Source organism: Natator depressus, chromosome 1 (assembly GCF_965152275.1).
Source record: "Natator depressus isolate rNatDep1 chromosome 1, rNatDep2.hap1, whole genome shotgun sequence".
Taxonomy (NCBI): domain Eukaryota; kingdom Metazoa; phylum Chordata; order Testudines; family Cheloniidae; genus Natator; species Natator depressus.
This window is the reverse complement of record NC_134234.1, coordinates 231,869,372-231,892,211: the sequence shown is the minus strand read 5'-3', so window position 1 is coordinate 231,892,211 and position 22,840 is coordinate 231,869,372. Positions and strand designations below refer to the sequence as shown.

At 41.3% G+C, this 22,840-nt stretch overlaps 1 long non-coding RNA gene across 1 annotated transcript; it reads right to left on the bottom strand.

Moving 5' to 3' along the window:
- Positions 1-9,119: 9,119 nt before the first annotated feature.
- LOC141985291 (uncharacterized) lies at positions 9,120-19,324 on the bottom strand. The gene is made up of 3 exons (XR_012638901.1): positions 19,304-19,324; positions 13,001-13,116; positions 9,120-9,344 (listed from the first exon to the last, which is right to left on the bottom strand). It is a non-coding gene; the product is annotated as an uncharacterized LOC141985291 (long non-coding RNA).
- Positions 19,325-22,840: the final 3,516 nt, after the last annotated feature.

Genomic DNA, 22,840 nt, shown 5'->3' with positions numbered 1-22,840 from the left:
TGCACATCTGCCAATGTGATATATGCCATCATGTGCCAGCAATGCCCCTTTGCCATGTATATTGGTCAAACTGGACAATCTCTACATAAAAGAATAAATGGACACAAATCAGATGTCAAGAATTATAACATTCATAAACCAGTCGGAGAACACTTCAATCTCCCTGGTCACGTGATTACAGACATGAAAGTTGCGATATTACAACAGAAAAACTTCAGAAACAGACTCCAAAGAGAGATTGCTGAATTGGAATTAATTTGCAAATTGGATACAATTAACTTAGGCTTGAATAGAGACTGGGAATGGTTGATTCATTATAAAAAGTAACCTCTTTCCCCTTGTTTATTCCATCTCCCCCCCCCCCCCCCGTTCCTCAGACGTTCTTGTTAAACCCTGGATTTGTGCTGGAAATGGCCCACCTTGATTATCATACACATTGTAAGGAGAGTGATCACTTCAGATAAGCTATTACCAACAGGAGAGTGGGTTTGGGGGGAGAGAAAACCTTTTGTAGTGATGAACACCCATTTTTTCATGGTCTGTGTGTATAAAAACATCTTCTGTATTTTCCACCGTATGCATCCGATGAAGTGAGCTGTAGCTCACGAAAGCTTATGCTCAAATAAATTGGTTAGTCTCTAAGGTGCCACAAGTACTCCTTTTCTTTTTGCGAATACAGACTAACACGGCTGCGACTCTCTCCACATCAATGAGGTACACATCAGTGGTAAAAGCTTTATTTGCCAAAGAGCTTGGTTGCTCCTCTGAGCGAAGAATAGTATACATGGCAACATTGTTCTTGCAGGGCTTGAAGTATGCATTTATAGTTTCCAGAACCATACTTCTAAGGTACAGATTCCTCTAAAACAGAGGTGACAGATATGCCTGTCATTGAAAGACTGGTTTTAAAACATTAGTTAGATGTGGGGGCAGAGAGAAAAAATGTCTTCGCTGTGTAGCTCTTCAGACAAGGAAAGATGCAAAAAAGTTATGCCAGAGTTTCCAGTAGGGTGACCAGATGTCCTGATTTTATAGGGACAGTCCCGATATTCAGGGCTTTGTCTTATATAGGTCCCTATTACCCCCCACTCCCTGTCCCGATTTTGCACACTTGCTATCTGGTCACCCTAGTTTCCAATAAATGCAGTCCAAATACAGACTTGGAATTCAGTGCTTGGAGTTATGTTGGCACAAAAGTGGTTTTCAACTTCATGTTTAGCCTCTCCTCTCCCCTTCCCCCTGCTCAACTGTGGTCATAAGCATCATTACAGTGAAGTTGCTCTAAAGTTACACCATCACAACGAAAAATAGAATTTGATCTAATATCTCCACATCTGTCCTCTATGCTCCTCCAAAGAAGTGTTCCTGGCAGAAACTGCATGGGTTTGGCAATGGTTGATCTCTCTCTGTTCCAAGACCCTAGAATGAACTTCAGAGCTCTTACAGGGAAACCCTTATGGTGCTTATGGTGCTACTTCTTTTGAACAATAAAGTACTATAATACACTTCCATTAATTCATGTCTATCATAAAAACCCCAGTATCACCACAGTCCATTAAAATGCCTTTTAGTTGTGTAAGGAAGAAGAAGTTACTCACTCTGTGCAGTAATTGTGGTTCTTTGAGATGAGTTCCCCCTATGAGTGCTCCACTTCTGGTGACTTCCGAGCTGTATCGCCACAGGAAGGAGGGAGGAATTGAGTCCAGAACTGAAGACAGGCCTGCATTACCAAGTGCCACATCTGAACCGGAGGCATGGATCAAGGCATAGTGTTTAGAAAATGTATGTACTAAAGCCCATGTAATGGCCTTGTGCATCTCAGGTACTGGAATGTTTTTGAGTAATGCCATAGACGTTACTTGTGATCTGGTAGAAAGTGCTACCTCACTTTGGGGGGTTGAGCAGAGATCGTGGACACCTGTCTGTCCACGATGGAAATGAAGCATCTGTGTGACTTCCCAAAATTGACTAGTTCTGGCTAGGTAGAAGGCCCATACCTGTCCAACATCTAAAGTATGAAAAGAAGTTGAAACTTATGTGTTTTTTGGAAAAAACACATGAATGGACTGGTTAAGATGGAAATACAGTAGTACCTTAGGTAAGAATTTATGGTGTGGGTGTAAAGAGACTTTGTCCTTGAAGAACACCGTAAAGTGAGGGGGTCTGCTGTCCAGCCTCCCCACCCCCCAATTTCTCTGTCTCTACAGACCAATGTGATAGCTGCTAAAAAGTCTGTCTTCATGGATAAGTGAGGCAAAGAATAGGTTGTCACTGATTCAAATGAAGGTCTTGTTAGACATCTAAGTATGAGGTTGAGGGTCCAAATTAGAGTGGACTCCTAACTTAGGGGTAGAGGTTCCCCAAACCCTTAATAAACCGTGAAGAGATAGGATGAGCAAATATAGAAATCCTTCTACTGGAGGATAAAAAGTTGATATTGTAGCCAAGTAAACCATAATCAAGATAATTGGTACCCTGGATTTCTTTAAATCCAACAGATAATCCAGGATAGCTGACAGCAATGAGGATTCAGACATGAGTCAGTGGTGTTGACACCAGTGGTTGAATCTCTTCTACTTCTGCAGGTAGGTAATTCAGGTTGACTCCTTTTTACGATTCAGTAACACTTATACTTTCATAGAGCAGATAGATTCTAATCCTGCAAACCATTGAGGAACCATGCCTTGAGTTTTGGGTGAAGTAAATGACCTGCGTCTTGGGAGAAGAGATGAGGAACGATCAGAAGTTTTGATCACTGGGTGGACGCACAGGTGAAGCAGGGTAACGATACCAAGATTGTCTGGGCCAGGGCAGTGCTATAAGGTTAACCCTGGACTTTTTGTGTCTGATCTTGTTCATCACTCTCAGTGTTAGCAGTGCTAGAGGAAACATATAGAATAGTACCTTCATCTAAGATAGAAGAAAGTCATGTCCCAAAGACGGATGGCCTAGACCTCCTCTTGAGCAAAAGAGATGATACTACTTGTTCCTGGAAGTAGCAAAGAGAGCCACCTCTGGAAGTCCCCAATTTTGAGATATACTGTGGGGAATTTGAGAGTCCTGGGAGAAAAGCCTGCTGAGGGTGTCACCTCCTGGTTTTCTGAACCCCAGAGAGGTAAATGGCTGAAATTTGGATCTGATGGGCTATACATCAGTTCCACAGCTTTATTGCTTTGGGGGTGGGGTGGGGGGGGAGGATCTTTCTCCCTCTTATTTATTGATATAGGACATAAAGGCCATGTTGTCATCAAGATCCCGATGGATTTTCCCTGACGAGGAGTGGAAAATGAAGACAAGCACTCCTGACTGCCTTGAGTTCCAACAGATTGATGTGGAAACTGATTTCCTGAGGCAACCATCTACCCGTAGCTATGAGAGAACTGAGGTGAGTTCCCCATCCCAACAGAGATGTATCCATTGTTACGGTTATTGTTGGAGGTGACTGAATGAAAGGAGTGCTGGCACCGACACTGAATATGATCTTTCCACCTGGAAGCAATGGAACCAAAAGCAAGTGGTAGGCCCTACCTAAAATGACTTCATAACAATTTTGTCCATCTCTATCCCAGATGATTTTGAAATTTAACTGTGGGATTATCAAAAAAGGGCTCAGCATTAGCCTCATTATGCTCAATAAAATCAGTGGGTCATTTATCATTGACTTCAATGGGAGTGGAGTTAAGTCAATGCTGAGCACTTTTGAAAAGTTTTTATTAAGTTTTCGTACTAGGTGAGGGTAAAAATAATCATAGAAATGTAGAGCTGGAGAGGACTTCAACAGGTCATCTAATCTGTCCCTCTGTTTCAAGGCAGGATTAAATATACCTTGACCATCCCTGAAAAGTGTTGTCTAACCTGTTCTTAAAAACCACTGATGACTGGGATTCCACAACCTCCATAGATAATCTTTTCAGTGCTTAACGATGCTCATAGTTAGACAATTTTCCCTAATATGTAACCTAAATCTCCCTTCCTGCAAACTAAAGTGATTACTTCTTGTCCTATGCTCGGTTGATATGGGGAACAATTGATCACCGTCCTCTTTATAACAACCTTTTACATATTTGATGTCTGTTATCCTGTCCTCCTTCAGTCTTTTCTAGACTAACCATGCCCAATTCTTTCAATCTTTCCTCACAGGGCATGATTTCTAAACTTCTTATCATTTTTGTTGCTCTCTTTTGGACTCTTTCCAATTTGTTCACATCTTTCTTAAAGTGTGGTGCTCAAAACTGACCATAGTACTTCAGCTGAGACTTCAGCAGTACCGAGCAGAATGGAACAATTACCTCACGTGTCTTACATATTACACTCCTGTTTTTACATCTCAGAATGACCTTTGCCTTTGGGCTGCAGCATCACACTCTAGATTTAAATTCACTATGTGATTCACTGTTTTTCCTTTTCTCTTTCATTTGAAATTTTGAAATTTGAAAAATTTCCACCAGCTCTACAGTAATCTGAAGAGTGTGTGTGTTTGTGGGGGCAGGCGGAGGACTTACAAAAAGTTTCACCAGAAGTTTGAATGTCAAAAAAATTCAACCAGCTTTCCTTGTAACAGAGTCGCTGGAGGGAACAATGGAAACAGCCTTACACAGTGATTTTGCATACCGGTTTTCAGTTTCATATTTGAGGTGGTTGTCATCTTCCCAAAGGGTTCACCTATGTATACTAGGTTTAAAAACATAGTTAAGAGCTCGGTGGTTAAGGTATTCTGAATGAAGGCAAAGGGAGATGATAGATGACCCAAAGAGCAGGGGCAGGACAAGGGATGCTGCTCAGCTCAGTGTGCCATCCCTCTCCCAGGGAGATTAGTGTTGAAGCAGTATTGTGCTTCAGATATGCTGCAGAATCCAGTCCTAGTTTAAAATCTCAGTTTCATACTGTTGAATTATAGATCCATATCTTAGATTTTTTCTACTCACTATGGTGGTATGTTCTATCTACCTACTTATGAGACCCCCCAATATCACCCTAGCATCTGAGTACTTCTCAAGTATTAAAAAATAGTAATAACAATCTCTGACTCTCTTCCTTCCAGCCTGTAGAAGAAACAGCTTGGTTATGCTGTAGAGGTTTGGGGAGTGTGTGTGGAGGGGAAGATGTGTTGTCTGCAGGTATGTGTGAAAAATGTTTTTTAGGACGAGATTTTCAAGGTACAGAGGCTTCCAAAGATGCAAATAGGAACCTCGTGGGGCTTTCAAAAGTGTCCAATGGGAGTTAGGTGCCTAAGCATGTTTGAAAATCCCACTAGGCACCTGTCTGCAGCTTTAAGTGCCTAAATAGCTTTAAAAGTCTGATCCTTAGTGAATAGAAGTCAATGGCAAATGACCAGGGACTTGACTGGTGTAGGATCAGGGCTTTACTGAGGGACAAAGATAAATTGACTGAATTAGTTTTGCATTGAGTTATGAACATGACAAGATCTGAGGTCGATTTTTCTCTTACAGGAGTGAGTTCCACACTGTAGGTCCATGTCCAGTGAGCGTTCTGTCTCCTACACAGTACACAGTAACACAGCCTGTTGGCTGACAGTTTAATTGTTCTGCTGGAATGTATCTGTGTGAAGGTTGTGATCATGGAGAAAAAGGCAACCTCTCAGGTGGCTTGAGTCAATCCTATGGAGATCTTACTCTCTGCATTGGGTTGATGCGTTCATGGTGACTACGCAGGCAGGCTTCTGGAGTTTGTACCAGATGGAGTTTTTTTTCAGGGTGTGTGGCATCATTCCCAGATAACATGACTTCAATGGGGCACCATGCTGGAGCAACAGTACACTTATGCTATTCTGTTTGCAGGATCAGAGCCCCAGATTAGAGGTCAGAAACAGGAGGGTCACCATGTACAGATCTGTGTCTGATAGGATGACATGCGTTCTTCTAGTGAGATGATCAAAATGGGCACTTTGTTTTTCTGCCACCATATCTTTTTGAGCACCCAGTAGGACTGAGGAGTTTGAAAGGAACACAAGGTTGCAGGCTTATTAATAATGTTGAGAGCAGATGTCTTTAGTAGTGAGCGATACTACAGAGAAAGAAACCTATTTAAACACAGAAAGTAAGTCAGACATAGTGTCTTCCCTCAAAACCCTTATGTTTAAATAGCAGTAATGCATCCCTGGTGTTCTGGACTGTAGCTCTATTTCTGTGCTGAGATGTTGCTCTTGGTGACTTTGTCCATATGTTCAGGCTAATTTCCCATATGCACTGATTCTTAAACCATTTAAAAGGATTGGCGCAGACACAAGAAAGTTTAAAGAAACAGTTTCCTTTATTTGGTATGGATTTACCATTGTCACAGTGGCTCTGTTTCTTACAGCCTGACTTGATGACCTGGACTGCCTCAGGTCTGGGCAACTCACTCCCTGCCAGTCCTTTGGTCCCAAGTTCACCACTTCTCCCACCTTTTTAAAATCTTCTCCCCACTTCTTAATGTCACTTCTGACTGATTCCTCTTAGTCTTTCCTCCGCTTCCCCTAATACATATTGATTGTATGGTATATTTAGAAGAAGTAGGCCTGATTCGCTGCTGTAACTCCCTGGATTTACTTTGGTGTGAGTGAGAGGACTCTGAACCTTATGACAAACAGACCAAAGTCTGCAAGTACCCTTTTGGAGCAGGGCTGAATCCAGTCCTCTGTTACACCTGTCACACCCCAGGGGGCTGCAGGATGCTGGTGAGAACAGAATTTCGTTCATATGCTGTCCTGTGAATGTTTTGGGCCTTGTTTTTTGCCACCATTAGGAAGAGTCAGTCTTAACTTAGACTCTCCTATCAACTTTGGATTTGTGTCACAACCTTCATGTTATTTAAATGTACCCTCTGGTGTTTGAAAATGAATTGGTATTCTGTAAGTTTCTCCTGAGTCACAAATCTCCCGCCCCATTGAATGGAATATAGTGAAACCCCTCTGAGTATTCCACACCTGTGTTTACTCAGTGAAAGTTGGTGCCAGCAAATAACTTTTAATACTTGACTCCCCAGTTGTACTGCAAGTGAGAAAGATTTTATTAAAGCCCTGGCTTCCCATTGATACTGTGCCTAAGAACTGTAACTAACTTTGCCTGGCATATAAACGGCATGTGTCTGTAGCTTTGTTTTAAAGGTTATATTTCAACAGAAGGTGGGGGGGCATGCAGCTGTGCTACACACGCATGCTGGTTAGTTGTGTGCACATATACCTGGTTCCACATGCAATGAGTGTCTTGTAAACTCTTTCACACAGGGATCATGTCTCCCTCGATGTTTGTACAGCAACCAGTACAATAGGGCCCTGATCCTGATTGAGCCCCCACGGTGCTATTATAATACAAATATTGCTGGTAATAATGAACATGACTTTGCAGTCAAGACTCTCTCCAAAAATCTGGCTTTGAGAGCCCAGCCACGCAACTTCAAGTTTAGTGGAAGAACCTGTTCTTCACAAAGTTGCATGCACTCATAGAGTCCTTGTCAGGATTATTCAGATGAGGCTGGAGGGGTTTATGGTAAATTGCCTGATTAAGGGTTGAGAAAAATAAACAAGGTCTTTGGATAATTTTGCCGCAGGGAGGAAGGGTGGTTTGATGGTTAAGGCCTGGGACTTAGAAGCAGGAGATCAACTTGAGTTCTCCACCTCACTCTGCCATAAATTTCCCATGCAATATTAGGCAAATCACTATCTGTGCCTTGGTTTCTTTGTCTGCAGGTAATAATGCTGTTGTGCTGAAAGGTGTTAATAGTTGCCATCAGGTGATTCTATGACTCAAAGACAATCATAGATCTCATTAGTGTCGATGTGTTTGCAAAAGCATACATTCAGGCTCATTGGAAGAAACAATCAAATCCTTTTACGTAGTATTAACAGCTACAAACTAGAGCTGATTGGAAATGTTTTATTTAATTTTTTTGTGATAAAAATCACTGGTTTATCAAAAATGAAACATTATGAAAAACATGTTGATTCTGACAAAATTTATTTTGAAAAGAAAAAAAACAGCAACAAAAAATCCCTAAACAAAGTGATAATGCTGAAGCATTCCATTGTGGTTGTTTCAGAAAGGAAGATTTAGATTTTTCATTTTGAAATTAAATTACTGTATATACTCTTCATAAGCCAAATATTTTTGGTAAAAACGTGACCATCAAAGAGCAGGTGTCAGCTTATAAACAGATCTACACCAAAATTTGATGATTTTAAACTCTATGGAATCATTGAATTGAACATATAATACATTGTCATTTTGTTTACCTGGAGCGTCTGCAGGCATGGAGTCCCTCAGCTCCCTGTGGCCAAGGTGCGCCACTTCCCGCAGCTCCCATTGGCTGGGAACGGCAAACTGCAGCCACAGGGAGCTGAGGGGCTCCATGCCTGCATATGCTCCAAGTAAACAAAACGTCCTGACCTGCCAGCGGCTTACCCTGACGTGCCGGGAGCCAAAGTTTGCCGACCCATTTATTGATGTCAATACTGCAGCCTTTTAACGTTGCAAAGGCTTTGTTTAGTGAACTAGATTGGCTTGAAAGGAATACTAAAAGAGCAGTGCCGCAGATCTGCATGACATTTGACCCATGCATTTCACAAAATGCTATGCCTTACAAGCCAATCAGAAAAATACAACGAATGATAGTACTATAGCACTGGTGTCAGTCCACTACTGTGTAGTTTGATCTCTTCATGCATTTCTACCAATGGACCTCATAAGTCTTGAGCCAATATGAAAATATAATGTGCAGAATAGATGGAATCTCTAATAGAATTGAAAAAGCCTGTTATCCCCACAGACATGCCAATCTACAGGACTGCTTTGAAATAAACAAAGAACAATAATAATTTGAAAGTGATAAAGCAGGTGACATTCCTATAGAGTCCTACAAAATCTATAACTACAATAATAATAATCTATTTTCACACTAGTATTTAAAATGAACAACGGTGAAAGCAAAAGAAAAAGGTCTGCTTATGATGCAGCGTTCAAACGTAAAATTGTTGAATATGCAGAAACAAACAATTATTGCACCACTTGTGAATTCTGTATCAATGAGAAGCAAGTAAGAGAATGGTGAAAAAATAAAACAACACTAAAAGATGTGCCAAGAAGCAAGAAAAAATGTCCAACGAGGTGCACTTCATTTCCTGAGCTGGAGAAAGGTCTCAATAATTGGGTTGTTGAATGTCGACAAAATGGGTACATTGTCACTAGAACTGGAATTCGTCTGTGTGCTCTGCAAATGTTGAAAGATGACAAATACAAGTCAGTAAAGCCATCAATGTTTGTCGCATCAGCGGGTTGGTGTACTTGCTTCATGAACTGTCATGGTCTCTGTCTTCGTCAGCAAACAAAGTGCAAAAGCTGCCAAGAGATCTGGAAGAAAAAAATCGAATCTTTCCAAAAGTTTATTATAAAATATCAAAAGGAATATGCATTTGAACTGTCACAAATAGGAAATATGGATGCAACACTGATGACATTCCATCTCCCGAGCAACAGAACGGTAACCAGTGTTGGTGAAAAAACAGTTTTAATTAAAACCACTGGCCATGAAAAAATTCATTTTAGGGTGGTTTTATCGTGTTTGGCAAATGGATTGAGGCTCCCTCCTGTTGTTATTGTTAAAAGAAAAACCTTGCCTAAAAACATGAAATTTCCTGCTGGTGTCATCATACGTGCACATGAAAAGGGATGGATGGATGAAAGTGGGACTATTGAATGGCTGGAAAAAGTGGGGAATAAGAGAGCAGGAGCACATTTCAAGAAACCTGCTCTGCTCGTTTTTGACATGTTCAAGGCCACACAAGACGGATGAGGTGAAAAATGTGGCCAAAAATATGAAAACTGCTTTGGCTGTAATACCTGGAGGCTTAACTTCAGTTCTACAACTGCTTGATGTCTGCCTGAACAAAGCCTTTAAAGACAGACTATGCAAAATGTGGTCTGAATGGATGTGCTCAAGCATGGCGAGGTTGACAAAAGGCAGGAATCTTATGAAGCCTGAAATCAATCTGGTCGCCCAGCAGATCAAAGATGCATGGGTGTCCATTCCCTTGGAAATGACAGAAAAATCATTTAGGAAATGCTGTATCAGCAATGCACTCGACGGGTCAGAAGATGGTGCTATATTTGATGATGACACAACAGAGGCTGATGATGAGAAGGAATCTGAGTCTGAAGACGACACTGTCGACATCTACCATGACAATGCAGGTGCAGCTGTGACTGAAGCTGAGGTTAATGAACTGTTTGGTGAATCAGAGACTGATTCAGATTTTGAAGGATTTTAAGACTTTTTAAAAGTCTCATATTGGTCTAAGTTACTTGTTTTAAATATCCATTTACTGATTTTAAATATTGACTGTAATTTTGAAGGTGAATACATATTTGTTCAGTTATTGTTATAACAACCGCAAGTTTTTCATTAGATTACATTAAAATAATTCTAGCAAAACTTTTGAGTGTTTCTTGTGATGCCAGCTTTTAAAATATAGCAGGGGTCAGAAAACTTTGGCTCCCAGCCCATCAGGGTAAGCTGCTGGAGGGTTGGGACATTTTGTTTACTTGGAGCATCTGCAGGCATGGAGCCCCTCAGCTCCCAATGGCCGTGGTTTGCCGTTCCCAGCCAATGGGAGCTGCAGGAAGTGGCACCACTTCCCGCAGCTCCCATTGGCTGGGAACGGCAAACCTTGGTCACTGGGAGCTGAGAGGCTCTGTACCTGTGAACGCTCCAGGTAAATAAAACATCCAGGCCCGCTAGTGGCTTATCCTAATGGGCCAGGAGCCAAAGTTTGCCAACCCCTGAAATATACGGTCGGCTTATGAAAGGGTCATACAGTTTTTGCTATTTTTACCTAACCATCTTCGGGGGGTCGGCTTATAAACGAATGGGCTAATGAACGAGTATGTACAGTAATTGTTTTTATACAAAACAAATTTAAAAGGGGGTTTTGAAAGGTCAAAATCAGAATGAAATATTTTGATTGACCTGAAATGATTTATTTATTTATTTATTTTTGAGTGGGGCAAATTTTGTTTGTAAGGCAATTTTGAAGGGTTGGTTTTTGGTTATTGTTTTTTCAGTTTTGTTCCATTTCAGAATGGAAAAAATTTCGCAGTCATGGACTTTCACATGAAATGGAAAATCCTGCCCAACTTTACTACGGTGGCGGGACCACCCCAAGGCATATGGCAGGTCACAGCTAAACCACATGGACTAAGGGATTTCCCTGGCTGCAAACATTGAGGCTAGGATATTGGTTTTGCAGCATGAGTGTAATAGAGACAGACAGCCTAGAGAAGCCATGGTGAAAGTAACCCTGAGTGTAAGCAGAGAGACAGAGATCAATGGAACAATAGACTTGGGGATTTCTAAGCAGGGTAACTACCTATTGCTGGTTGGTCATGGAGGATAGGTCCATCAATGGCTATTAGCAAGAATGGCGTCCCTAGACTCTGTTTGCCAGAAGCTGGGAATGGGCAACAGGGGATGGATCACTTGGTGATTACCTGTTCTGTTCATTCCCTCTGGGGCACCTGGCATTGGCCACTGTCAGAAGACAGGGTACTGGACTAGATGGACCTTTAGTCTGACCCAGTATAACTGTTCTTATGTTTAGGGAAACAATGTTTTGTGTATGTATTTAGTAAATAAACAAGATTACACCAAAGAATATTCTGGACTCATATCTCTGATTTCTCATCCTAACTGAAACAACCCTGGAAGGCCCTGAATGTTGGCTGCCTGCTTGGGCCAAAGGGACAAGAATACTTTATGCCAGGGATTCCCAAATTTTTCATAAAAAGAAAAGGAGTACTTGTGGCACCTTAGAGACTAACCAATTTATTTGAGCATAAGCTTTCGTGAGCTACAGCTCACTTCATCGGATGCATACTGTGGAAAGTGTAGAAGATCTTTTTATACACACAAAGCATGAAAAAATACCTCCCCCCACCCCACTCTTCTGCTGGTAATAGCTTATCTAAAGTTATCACTCTAAGCTGTTACCAGCAGGAGAGTGGGGTGTGGGGAGATATTTTTTCATGCTTTGTGTGTATAAAAAGATCTTCTACACTTTCCACAGTATGCATCCGATGAAGTGAGCTGTAGCTCACGAAAGCTTATGCTCAAATAAATTGGTTAGTCTCTAAGGTGCCACAAGTACTCCTTTTCTTTTTGCGAATACAGACTAACACGGCTATTACTCTGAAACCTGTCAAATTTTTCATAGGACTCACATCTTAACAGAGAGAGTCTCATGAACATATCCCTTCACATGCACAATCTCATAGCATCTCTATGGCAACTATAGTGACTGCTTCAATGTAAAAGTTACATTATGAAAGGATTTAATGTATTTTAATGAGATTTAATAGGAGGAAAGCAAGCAGGAGGAGCCAGCACCCCTCTGAGCTCTCTGTTGACCCTCAGCAAATGCTCTGTAGTAGAGTTAGTTGAAATATTTTTTTCAAAACTTTTTTTGATGAAAAATGACTTTTCAGCTAAACTGAAATGTTCATAGAAAAATGTGTTTTTCTAGAGTTTGGTTTTTCATTACCCCCTCCGCCCAAAAAAAACAAAACCTAAAATTTTTCCATACGAAAAAAATTGTTTCCTGACTAGTTCAACTCTGTAGACCACGTGTGATCTACAGATCGAACCTCTTCTTTGTGCAGTCATAGCTAAAGTCATAGGCTGTGGCTAAAGATCCTTCACACGTAGGCTGAAAATCAAAAGTTCTGTCATTGTAAATCTCTAAAACGCTGCCAGTTCCTAAAAGACCACTGCTTCTCTTGTACTCAATGCTTAATGAAAGATTACCAGTTAAGAAACAGCTTTCAGTTAGGAATAAATCCCTGATGTTTATATCAAATATAATTAAATATATTTTATACCAAATTTATATAAAATATAAATATATCAAGTTTTAAATTCATATTGATATTTATGTGGCTATTCTGGAAGAGCTTAAATGGTTCATTTTAAACACATACGTGACATACAGGCCCCATGACATGCAGGCACATACCTGGTCAGTGGCTAGCTTCAGCCACGGGAGACACGGGTTCAGTTCTCTGCTTTACCACAGACTTCTTGTGTGATCTTGGAAAAGTCACTTAGTCTTGCTGTGCCTCAGTTCCCCACCTGTAAAATGGGGATAATAGCTCTTCTCTATGGGTGTGATGGGGAAAAATACATTCAAGATTGTAAGGTTTTCTGACATTATGGTGATGGGGGCCATATGAAGCTAAAATAGATTCTACCATGGTCCTCCTCTGCCATCCCCACAGCTCCTCCTTTTACAAGTCCTCTTTTCCACCAAGTTAATTTGTAAAAGTGCATAGTTTGTGAATAGATTTTCTTTATTCTCTACAAAATCATCTCAACTAAATCTCACAATCAGATTTATGGCAAGATCAGTGTCACTTCCAGTTCCAGCAAAGCTTTGCAAACTTGAATGTTGCCTTCAGGTTGGCTTCAAATACAAGTAAACTGAGCTCCCTCACACCCAAACCTTTTAGAGCTTCGGGGCTTGTGTCAAGGTTCCTTCCCCACTCTGAACTCTAGGGTACAGATGTGGGGACCTGCATGAAAACCCCCTAAGCTTATTTTTACCAGCTTAGGTCAAAACTTCCCCAAGGTACAAACTATTTTACCTTTTGACCTTGGACATTTTTTTTTTGCTGCCACCACCAAGTGTCTAACAAATATATAATCGGGAAAGAGCCCGCTTGGAAACGTCTTTCCCCCCAAAATCCTCCCCAAACCCTATACTCCCTTTCCTGGGGAAGGCTTCATAAAAATCCTCACCAATTTGCATAGGTGAACACAGACCCAAACCCTTGGATCTTAAGAACAATGAAAAAAGCAATCAGGTTCTTAAAAGAAGAATTTTAATAGAAGAAAAAGTAAAAGAATCACCTCTGTAAAATCAGGATGGTAAATACCTTACAGGGTAATCAGATTCAAAACATAGAGAATCCCTCTAGGCAAAACCTTAAGTTACAAAAAGACACAAAAACAGGAATATACATTCCATTCAGCACAGCTTATTTTCTCAGCCATTTAAACAAAACAGAATCTAACGCATATCTAGCTAGATTACTTACTAAGTTCTAAGACTCCATTCCTTTTCTGTTCCTGGCAAAAGCCTCACACAGACTGAGAGAGCCTTTGTTTCTCCTCCCCTCCAGCTTTGAAAGTATCTTGTCTCCTCATTGGTCAATTGGTCAGGTGCCAGCAAGGTTATCCTAGCTTCTTAACCCTTTGCAGGTGAAAGGGTTTTTCTCTGGCCAGGAGGGATTTTAAAGGTTTTACCCTTCCCTTTATATTTATGACAGCTTGTGAATCCATGCAATCTGCTTCTGACTTTTGGAAAAGAAATTGCAAGCCTATTTGTCTCCCAAATTTGGAAAGGCTTCCACAGCTCTAGTTGGAGAGTTAGGTCTATCAGAACTTTGAGGGCTTGATGTCAAATTAACCTTAACAACAACAGAGTACAGGCACAGCAATATGTACTTGTTAAATGGTGCTTGGCCACTGGAAATCTAATCAGTTCTGTCTCTTGAATGTAGGAACCTGTCTGGAACTTGGAGGGAGGATCACAGGTTGCAACAGGGAAGAGTTTGGAGGAGGCACCAGGAAGTTAGTCTGTGTGCACATGGTTTCAATGGCAGTGGCAGTTGCAGCACCTGTGTAAAGAGCGAGTTCAGTTTTAGAAGCATGGAGTCCCTCATGTTACTATCCGGCATGCAGTACATGATATAGCGCAGAGGAGATTTAGAATGCTTACTGCATTTATCTTTGCTATTCTTGACATAACTTGCAAAATTAGAAATCCAGCTACAGTCTATTCATTAAAGTACAAATTGTTCACACTGAGAGGAAAAGCATGGTCTTGAGTTGTGTCGCTGAACTGAGACTCATGAGACCTCATGAGTTCTCAGCTGTGCACAGGCTTCCTTTGTGATCTTCTGTGCCCCGAACCCAAGCTGCCTCGCTTCCCTGCAAATTAGAATTGCAAGGGACCTTTTGTCAATGGAGGAGCAGGCATGGTGGAATGCCATTCAGCCACATGCACACCCTCCCTCCCCTTAGGCTGGGGGTGGCTGATGCAGGATGTGGCTAGACTGCCTCTGTCAACTTTATGCGAGTGGGAGCCCTGCTCCACAGGGGGAATGTTTAGTGGCTATTTCTGGCTGCTTTAATTCCACTTTATATGGCATGAAGTTTATTTAGTAGATGCAAAATCTGGCCCAAAGGGTTTAATAATGAGAAGGGGTGGGTTGCGATACGTGTAAAAGGACAGTGAGATCCACATCTGGTCTCTTCCTTCATTGCTGCTAAGCAGGTATTTTCTATTACTGCAACTCATTCTGTAGTGCTGGCTTTTTGTTTGTTTATTTGTTTTTAAAGTGAGCTAAGTTCCTATCACCAAATAAAATCTTCTGTGACCTCCACTGCAGAAGCAAAAGCTGACATGCAGGAACCCTGAAGCCCTTGCAGTCAGCACCTATTACATTTATGTCTGTATCTTGTCCCTGTTCCGGCTTTTCCAGGTTAATCCAATTTTGAATGCCTGAGCTGCAGGAACATTCATTCCCTGATAAAACACAGAGCTCCCAACTTTTATTCATTTAGCTTATGCTTAAAACCTGCCTTGTCTCCAGCAATCAAGCCATGACCCCTTTGATTTCCACTGGCAGAATGACTCTGGGTTGTTTATCACAATTTTAACTTTTCAGGCAAATTACTCCTTTAACTTTTAGAGACGCATGATTGGATCTTTCTTCCCACCTGAAGAAAAATGTCAGTCTTGGGATAAAACAGAGCCCCTTCTGTGTCCTGTGCAAATTCTAAAGGACACGAGTGTTCTGTTTCTCCATATACAAAGAATAGCTGTATACTTTCAGTCTCAAATAGCTTATTTTGCGAAACGAAAACAGCTAAAGAAAGAACAAAAGTAAAGTCTCCAGGAGACAGCACAGTGTTTTAAATAATAGTTTTAAATTACACAGAACACAGCTATATACAACCACTGTCACCCCCAAACGTGTTTACAGGCCAAAGATGGGATTCTGCACAGCACAAAACTCACAGCTCAGGACCAGAGGTGCTATGGTGACTTTAAGCCACCTTTGCTCCCTCCCAATTCTGTAGCCTGCAAAGGCCTCTGGTATCTAAGTCAGGGCAGCTTTCTGGGGCTATCCAAGGGGCCACAGCACTGTTTGAAATCTATTTAGTACTGTGTAACATCGCTGTCTAACCATTTGTAACACCCAAGGCAAAAAATGTGAGGAGGTAAACTTGAGAGTGCACATTACTGATGTAAGGGTAAACAGCCTTTCAAGACTTTTGCAGTTATCAAAAAACAACAGTGATAGTTAAACAGAAGAAATCCAAATACTTGAAAGGATTAAAATGCCTAGTTAAGGTCACTCAACTTTAAATCTGACCCTACGGCAACACCAGTATCTCATCTCTCCTTCTTCGGTACTTTCAGATTGTCTATGTAAGATGTTAGTTTTGGATCAGCAACGTTTCCAATTCCCAGCAGTCAAAAATCCTGAGTCAGGCCCCAAAATATCATGAGATGGTCTTAAAAATAATGAGATTAAAAAACCACAAAAATGTTTGTGCTTTTTTTCTCTGCAGCCATGAGCCCTAGAAACTATTTTTTTTAATGAAAGCTGAGATAGCATTTAGTGTTGAGAGTAGTTATTGATTTCACTAGAATTACTCTCAGTAGTATGTATTGTACTCAGTAGTAAGTGTTTGCATGAGTGGATTTAAAGGCTGCAAACGTATCTTACTCTGTTTATAATATGTGCCATGTACATTTACTGTGCTAGTTAGGTGATAGTTAATGAAATGCTGGCATGAGGTTGGTGTCATAGAATTTCACATGATATGTACCGAAATACGAGCCAGACACTATTGTCATAATGTTGGAGGACAAGATTTACCCAGGATGTTTTGACAATCTCACAAGAAAGCTGGATCTCATAAGATTTCCAGCCTGAAGACACTTGCTCAGATTATTCTCTAAATGTGAGCCTAGCACCATGGAAAATAAACTGTGGCAGCCACCAGCTCAGATAATGAGGCTCTCAGCAGCCTTAAGGATTGTTCTCGTGGATTTCATGATAGCTCTAGCTAAGGCCACTTTCAGGTGGAAAGAAGGGCCCTTTCACTTGCAAACCAAACTGTTGTTTTATGAGTTAACAATAGATGGCACTCAACTTCCATGGGTCTGGCTTTCTTAATCAGAAAGTGTATCTTTAAATAATTAGGCCCACAACACAGCATTTAAAAGGGTTATTCACTGAAGTCGGTAAAAATGTGTGGACGTGGACAGCCAGGAAAGTCAAGATGCTTCACCAGCTGGAGAAGGCTTAGGTGAGCTAGACTGACTGCAAGAATGGGCTGCCAACATAGACAAAGGGAAGAAGCAGTGATAGAAGAAGTTGGGTGGCATAGGGTATGCAAATTCTTGAGGACAGCTACAGTGAAGGTTCTCTTGTTGGGCAGGGCACTTCATGCCTGTCATTCCCAAAGGCCTGTGCTGAAGGCTGTCTTGGACCACACAAGTTAAAACACCTCTGCTGATTTTCAACTTTCTCCCCTCCGAAAAAAAACAACCAACCCAAAAAAGCCCATATGATTTACATTCTCTGTTTAGGATTGGTATAATCTGGGCAATTTTGGTCATGATTATGATGCCTTTTCAGAATGGGAGGGGAGGGGAACTTGTACAGTTCCCTACTCTGTCGTGCCTCATGCTTGACTTCCACCCGTGCTCTTGTTCTTTACTTCTACGGGAAACAAATTTACTTTTCTTTTCTTTTTTGGGGGGGTAGAACTAGGGGCTTAATCTTGCAATGTAAAACCTAGGGAGGGGGTAAAGGGGACCACAGAGTGGAGATGTTTCCCTGTTACACCCCAGCATGGGAACAGGAAGTATGTATGCCGTGTGATGTTCTCAGCATATTGTACCTTCCCTTCCTTCCACATGGGAGCCCAGCACCCAAAAGGGGCCGTGCTGTGGAGGAGGCAGAGCCAAGGGCTGTTTTTTGCAAGAGTGCTGCATCCTCACACAAACTATGGAATATGAGACTTGCAACAGCCACTCCTTAGGAAATGGGTACGCCTGTGGGGGGCAGGGGCACAGCTAGTGCCATATGGGGCCACCACATACTTCTGTGGTTGGCTAGTAGCACTACATGGAGCTGAGCAGCTGCTCGCTGCCCTCGAGTGGCTTTCCTAATGCCTCTCAAGCTACCCTCATGCAGGATCAAGCCCTAGATCTGTGCTTCATAAATGCAAATATTATTTTACTTAGAGAAAAGTGAAGTGGAGAGGGAAGGCTGTGTTCTGCAACGGTTGGTTGAGAAGATTACGTATGCCATGCTGTTGGGGAGCCTATGGGTACAGTTAGCCCTTGAATGGTTTACCAGTGTAAGGCGGGTCACACAGACCACTCTCAGGCTTTTTTTCCTAAATAATTTTCCCCATGAAGGCACCCCGAGCATAACTGCCACTCTGGACAAACCTCTTCCTACATGTCTCACCAGGTATCAAGGTTCCTCCCCCACTCTGAACTCTAGGGTACAGATGTGGGGACCTGCATGAAAAACCTCATAAGCTTATCTTTACCAGCTTAGGTCAAAACTTCCCCAAGGTACAAAATATTCCACCCTTTTGTCCTTGGATTGGCCGCTACCACCACCAAACAAATACTGGTTACTGGGGAAGAGCTGTTTGGACACGTCTTTCCCCCCAAAATACTTCCCAAAACCTTGCACCCCACTTCCTGGACAAGGTTTGGTAAAAAGCCTCACCAATTTGCCTAGGTGACTACAGACCCAGACCCTTGGATCTTAAGAACAATGAACAATCCTCCCAACACTTGCACCCCCCCTTTCCAGGGAAATGTTGGATAAAAAGCCTCACCAATTTGCATAGGTGACCACAGACCCAAACCCTTGGATCTGAGAACAATGAAAAAGCATTCAGTTTTTCTTACAAAAAGACTTTTAATAGAAATAGAAGTAAATAGAAATAACCCCCCCCCCCCCCCGTAAAGTCAGGATGGTAGATACCTTACAGGGTAATTAGATTCAAAACATAGAGAACCCCTCTAGGCAAAACCCTTAAGTTACAAAAAAGATACACAGACAGAAATAGTTATTCTATTCAGCACAATTCTTTTCTCAGCCATTTAAAGAAATCATAATCTAACACGTACCTAGCTAGATTACTTACTAAAAGTTCTAAGGCTTCATTCCTGGTCTATCCCCGGCAAAGACAAAATATAGACAGACACACATACCCTTTGTTTCTCTCCCTCCTCCCAGCTTTTGAAAGTATCTTGTCTCCTCATTGGTCATTTTGGTCAGGTGCCAGTGAGGTTACCTTTAGCTTCTTAACCCTTTACAGGTGAGAGGAGATTTCCTCTGGCCAGGAGGGATTTTAAAGGGGTTTACCCTTCCCTTTATATTTATGACACCAGGCTACTCCTCAGAGCTGCGTCTCTCGATGGAACAAATAAAATTAGAGCGATCTTGTGGATGATGGCTGCACCGTGTGCAAGCTTTGCCGTACACTAGCTTCTTTATCAGTGAGGGGTGGCTATCGATGGGAGCTTAGGAAGGAGCCAGCACGAGTAAAGCTGTGGGGAGAGAAAGGGTAGGAACCAATAAATACAAACTATATTAAAAAAAATGTGAACAGTACACAGAAGAGAGAGGTTAAAAATCAAAAGCTTGAATGTATTTTGGCTATAGACAGACCTGCATTTTAAAAAAGAGTATTCTACAATGGTGTTTGTTAACGGCTTTGAAACTGAAAACCCCCTGTATATCACCCTTGCAAAATTGCCACCAAAGTTGACCAGCCCCAGGTCTAATCGCCCATGATGATGAAAAGCTTATACTCTTTTATTTGGCCATTCAAAAGTATTACTTGCCCTGATTGCATGAGGGAATGAAATTCTCCAATGCTCATCCAGGGCTTGATCCTGCTCTCATTTAAGGCAATGGGAAAATTCCTATTAACTTCAACAGTACAGGATCAATCCCTAAAACAGTAGCTGCTATGGTTACTTAATGGGCTGGAACAATCTAATACCACTCAAGCAAATTGTAGATGATTATTAGGCACTGTGGTCTAGAGGACTAAACATGAGAGTCAGGGATAAGGAAATCCTGAATTCTGCTTTTAGCTTTGCTGCTTACCTATTTGTGTGATCTTATGCAAAGTCACTGAACTCCTCTATACCTGTTTCCCCAAAGAGGCGATAATAACACCTGCTTCCTTACCGCTCAGTAATGGTGTGAGAATTAATTAACGTGTTTATACACTGCTCCAAAGATGTTTATTATTACTATAATAGGCTGTAGTATTTTAAATAAAGGAATATAATAAAAAATCAAAGATAAAGGAGATTTACAGTACTGCTTATGATAAATACATTACCAACCCAGTGCTTCCTATCTGTACTCACGCAGGCCAACAGTAGTAATTTGCTGAAACAGTTTGTTATAATCCGAGGCAAAAGCTTTCAAACTTGGGTTCCTAACTTAGGCACCTAAGTAGAAGTAGTCTGTTATCAGAGGAGCTAAGCAACCCGTGCTCCCATTTAAACCAATGAGATTTGCAGATGCTCATCACATTTGAAAATGAGACTGTTTCAATTCAGGTGCCTAAATATGGAGCTAGGAGGCCAGGTTTAGACAGTCAGGTTTGAAAATGTTGGTTCTGGGCTCTTCCTGGCCAGTAGCATTCTGTGGGGAAAAAAGGAGACTGCTTCCACTAACCAGCAGAGGGGCTCCAAAGCTCTTTTCTCAATATTCTCAAACAAAGTGTGTATAGAGCAGGGATTAGGCCTATAAATCTGATGTAATTAAAATACTGAATGTTAGTGTTAAAAATACCCTTAATAAAAAGCCTCTCAAAGAGGTATTAAAAACCCAAAGTTTTCAATTACCACTAACTGGAGTAATAAATGCACATACTGTTATTCATATGTCCTAATTATTTTTTTTAAAATGTTCTTTGCACATTATAAGTAATACACTTGCTACTGACTGCAACAGGCGGTGCAAGGCCAAAGTGGCTCTGCTTTCCAATGGCTGCCTTCTTCCAGAAGGTAAAGGAATACTTGTGGCACCTTAGAGACTAACCAATTTATTTGAGCATAAGCTTTCGTGAGCTACAGCTCACTTCATCGGATGCATGCTGTGGAAAGTGTAGAAGATCTTTTATACACACAAAGCATGAAAAAATGGGTGTTTACCACTACAAAAGGTTTTCTCTCCCCCCACCCCACTCTCCTGCTGGTAATAGCTTATCTAAAGTGATCGCTCTCCTTACAATGTGTATGATAATCAAGTTGGGCCATTATACTTGATTATCATACACATTGTAAGGAGAGGTTTCAGAGTAACAGCCGTGTTAGTCTGTATTCGCAAAAAGAAAAGGAGTACTTGTGGCACCTTAGAGACTAACCAATTTATTTGAGCATAAGCTTTGGTGAGCTACAGCTCACTTCATCGGATGCATACTGTAGCTCACGAAAGCTTATTGTAAGGAGAGTGATCACTTTAGATAAGCTATTACCAGCAGGAGAGTGGGGTGGGGGGAGAGAAAACCTTTTGTAGTGATAAACACCCGTTTTTTCATGCTTTGTGTGTATAAAAGATCTTCTATACTTTCCACAGTATGCATCCGATGAAGTGAGCTGTAGCTCACCAAAGCTTATGCTCAAATAAATTGGTTAGTCTCTAAGGTGCCACAAGTACTCCTTTTCTTTTTGCGAATACAGACTAACACGGCTGTTACTCTGAAACCTTCCAGAAGGTGTTGCTGTTATGCAGCTATGTTAAAGACACACAAAGTAGTGTGGAAAGCTGGGTGGAATAAAATGTGGTAAGGCTGGATAAAAAAATGTAAACCATACTAAGTATATAGAATTCAGGAACAAGGATTTCTATTATATGGGGGAAAGAGAGCCTTTAGTGTCATATGTGTTCACACTATAAATAGTTCAGCAAAATGTAAACACTAAATATTTCCACCAGGGATCTTTGCAGCCTCAAATACAGTAGCTCTACTTTTCTTTTCATTAAGACTTCTTTTAATAAAGGGGCTTTTGTGGGGTTAAATGGAGAAAAAGCCCAGCCACCTGTAACTTTTTTTAACCTAATAGTACATACAGTATATCTATCAAAAACAGAGGAATTTGAAACCTGCAAACTTGTGAAAGAAGCAAGTTCCACAGATAATATAGAACAAATGCCATATGTGCACCAAGCCAAGCAAATTAACAAAAGGGCAGGGGCACTTGCAATATTGCTTGAATAATTTAGGCTTTTCACACACAAAAGCTGAAATGTGTTTAAGAAGAAAACCATGCATTTTTATTGAATATTGTATGATACAAGCCCTGATTATAAGAGCTATTAATCCTGCACACATTAATTTTATACTGTAATTTGGGACAAGTGTAACACTTCTCTGGGTGCAGGCCTGCACTATGTGGGCAAAGGGGAACAAGCATTTTGATTGCACTTTCATTTAACACGTGCCTGCGTTGTCAGAAGTAATCTCTCTCAGTCCGTTCCCCAACAGACAAGTATCACAGAACCATCATCTGTATTATCACCCTGGTCAGCAGGGTCCAGAAAGAAGCCGGGGTGATGTGGGCACCGGGACTGATGTGCGTTGACTTTCAGAACGGCTGAACTCTGACCAAGGCACTCAACACTCCTGAAAACAAGACCGTGAATTACTTGAGACCCTAGAGGTGATGTCTTTACGTCAGAGCTGACATCTTGACAGCATGGGGGAAGTCTACGCTGCTGCTGTC